Source organism: Sodiomyces alcalophilus (assembly GCF_042370955.1).
Source record: "Sodiomyces alcalophilus JCM 7366 unplaced genomic scaffold ACRALscaffold_9, whole genome shotgun sequence".
NCBI lineage: Eukaryota > Fungi > Ascomycota > Sordariomycetes > Glomerellales > Plectosphaerellaceae > Sodiomyces > Sodiomyces alcalophilus.
Genome location: NW_027263540.1, coordinates 1893484 through 1897459, shown reverse-complemented (window position 1 = coordinate 1897459; position 3976 = coordinate 1893484).

Here is a 3976-nt window from a genome sequence, read left to right as displayed (position 1 = left end):
CCGCGCACGGACCACCGATCCGAACCTGTATTATACGCGCGTTAAGGGATATGGTTTAATCCCTTAGGTTAAAGTCTTAGTTTAAAGTCAGCGCTTAGTTAACGAATATACTATAATCACTCTATAATACTAAGCTATTAAGTCTTTCTATAATATCTTTTGCCTTACTAACTCTACGGACTTCCTTATCGTTATATAAATAAGATAAGTTCCGATCGGTAGTCTATACGCAGCTATCGGTCCGAGTATATACTAATAGGTATGCGATTATCTTATTATAATATAGTTAGTATAATAGTTAGATATAAAGTTAGCGAGTATATATATAAAAAGGGTACCGTAGTACTTTAAGGCTTCTGGGTAGTTATTAGGGTCTTTCGTGTAAAGAGTGAAGAGACGTTATAAGACAATTAAAAAGACAATATAAACCAATGGGTCGAATTAAGAGTCAAATTATTCGCTAAACCTCTAAGTCAGGAGTTTAGCTTTACCCACCCCTTTTATAGATAACCAGAAACTCTCCCCTAGAACCTTATAGAATCCCCTCGAAGCTATTCCCCGAACCACGATCTATCCGCCGGTAGTCCTCCCTATCACACTATACTAGACCGGCCCGGATAATACTAGTCCCGGAGCCGACTCGACCGCCTATCCCGAACACTATACCCTATCTAATCCCTATTAAGATATATTATTTCCTCCTATTCGGTTTATCCCTAGCTTTAATAAATTATATCCGTGATATCACGCCCCCTCCTCCGGTGCTTATATCCCTAGGAGTAATATAGTTAACCGGGTGCCCTCGTAAGGACCCTCTCCTGTTTAACATATATTCCCCGGATATAGCTCCGAAAAAGACGACTCGGCCCGGGATAGTACCCGACCACGAATAACTTAAGTCAGCCTATACCAGGCTTCTGACTCGTAAGCCTCTATCCGTATCTAGGTTATAGCTATCCTATTATAGGGCCTTTTATAAATAACTTATTAAAGCCAGAGCTAAATATAAATATAAAGACTAATTCCCCTAAACTCCTAAATATCGTGATAAAGCCTAAATAAAGCTTCGTAGATCCTTTAACACTCCGCCTTCGAACTATTATTAAAGGCCTCGTAAATAATCTATAAATAATCGTATCGTCTAGCTAAATATAAAGCCTATAGACTTAAAGGAGTATACGCGACGCTTTATTATGATCTAAATAATAAACTATAGGTACGCTCCTAAAATAGCAGGCATACCCAGATCGTAGAGTAGGCAGGAGTAACCACGTAGGCTTTACTCGAGGTCCGGTAACTATTATAGAATATATTCTAGCTAGTTATCCTAGCTTATTATTATTTTTCCCTCTTCTCTTCTTCACCTATTTAAGTAACTATTATTATAGCCTTATCCTAAAGCTCTATCTATAAGTCTATTCTTATTATCGCACCTCGGCTATTTTAGAGGCATTAGCCTAGCGGTTCGTCTTAAGTTCTCTAGAGGTCTTCTCGTCGCGTTACGCGAGGTCCCCGGCGGTTCTTTAGTTCTAGTGGTTCTAATATCTAGGAGTAGCTTATTATAAGCATTCCTTAAACGAATAATAATAATTCCTAATAATAATATACCTTAATTTTATATAGAATAATAATATAAGTGATTATCGTGCGTGTTCCCCGAGCTTAACTAACCCCCGTATTCTAGCATAGCTCCTTAGAAGCGTTAACTTTATACGGCTAATAAGTTAGCTCGCCTACTTAAGTCTGCTAACGATTCTCCTGCTAAAAAGCCCGCCCCCGTTAAGAAACCCGTTACTCCTATAAAGAACGGTAAGAAGGCCGGCGGTAGCCTTAATACCGCTACTAATAAGACCTCCGCTATTAAGGATAGCGCTATTAAAAAGACTACTAAGAAGGGTAGTACTAATAACGGGTTAACTATACCCAGCGCGGCGTCTAAGACGCCCGCTAAAGTAAAGGGGCTAGCCGCGCTTAGTACGGAGTCACTTATAACTCCTACTAAAGCGCGCCTAAATAATAATAGGTTAACTATACCCGGTACGGTTATTAAAACGCCTACTAAAGTAAAGGGGCCGGCCGCTAAACCGTGCCTAAATAATAAGGGGTCCGCCGTGCCCGGCGTGGTATCTAAGATACCCGTTAAAATAAAGGGGTTAGCCGCACCTAGTATGGAGTCGTTTACGACTCCTACTAAAGCGAGGGGCCTAGCCCTCCCTAATAAAAAGACCTTCGAGGTCCCCGACTACTAGGTTAGCCGGGTTCTTACCCGGTTTTTCCTAGTAGTTAGGTCGGATAATAGTTTAACCGGTAGCTAGTCTGCCGGCGACTAGAGGACTCCGTCTCCTATACTAGTAGACCACGAGGACGATGATAATAATATCGACGATAGTGTTATTAACTATAAAGGGGATATAACTATATCGGGTAGCGCCGACGGTATCCTTTATATTAGTAGCGATAAGAGCGGAGATAATAACTTCGACCCTAGCAGAGGTAAGAGCTTCCTAGGTAATAATATCTTTAGTAACGATAACGTTACTAATAAAGGTCCGGGGGCTAATAGGGGCGATAGCGACGCTATATCTTCTAATAACGGTACTCCCTCGGGCCTTTACCCGATTCAGGAGGTGGTTATAGGGGGCGACCTCTATAACCCCCCCTATTAGCGGTGCTACTCAGGATTCCTTAATATTATCTTAGATAGCTAAGGTCCTATTATCTTTTATTCGTGTCGGGACTCTAACCGGTAGTCCTCTAAGTGTTACTATTACTAGTATAATCAGAATAATAAAAAATATAAAAAGGTATAGTTATACTCCCCGCCCGCTATGGACCGCCCCGGTATACTAACTTATCCCTAGATAAATCTTCGTGCCACGCGCGCTGCTATCGCTATATAAGATACGCTTATAGATACCGTTAGATACGGTGGCTTTACCGATAAGAAGCTTATAAGTTATCTCTCCTCTCTTACGTTTATATACTCGTGTTAACTTCTTTCTATTGGCGTGCCGCCCATAAGCTCTAGGGGGAGCTACGCCGGGCGTATACTAATAACCAGCACTATAACTATAGTAGTTTCGATACGGCCAGGTATAAGCGTTATCGGGCAGACGCTGTTACGGAGGCTTAAATTACCTTATATAATATCTAGGCGCGTAAGGCGCGTAAACTAATAAAAGCTATGCGTTAAATTCGCGACCTCCTACGGGTTACTAGTGGTATCGAAACCGGCGGCGATAATGATAATAAAGAGAATTTCGTTAGTCTATAGGTATATAGAAAGAAATAGATCCGTTAATCTAACCTAGAGTAGCACCTTTTATATATAGCGCGAACACCACCCTTTTATTTTCTTCTAGCGTTTAGGATATAATATAATAAGTTAATGGAGACAGAGATAGTAATAAGACCCTCCGGGGTTATAATATAATAAATTAATAATAACGATAAAAGACCCTATAGGGTTATAATAGTCTTTGCTTTTTCCGCGCCCTCTCCTCTTACTAATCGTGATATTCTTAAAGAAGTTCCTCCGGGATATAACGCCTTAGTTCCTAGGTATTATCCTTATACCTATAATCCGCCTACTTAACTAAATACTGCCTCCTTTTCCTATTAAACCGATAAGCTAAAATCTCCTCCACCTTATACTCCTCCGACTCCTACGGCTCTATATCCACCTTTATAGGCTCGGGAGCCTAACCGTCGCGAGACCGCCAGGGCTCTAATAAAGAGATCGGGAAAACATTATAAATCTTTATCGACTACGGAAGATTTAGCTTATAGGCGAGACCATAGTAACTAATAACTAAGGTGATACGGTACGGTCTAAGGTACTTATCCGAGAGTTTCTTACTAGGCCGCCTCTACTTAATGTTTTTTAAGGAGACTAAGATATAGTCCCCTACCTTAAACCGCTATTAAGTCCGCCCGGTATTATAGAACCTCTTATAAGACTCTTAAGCCTTCCGAA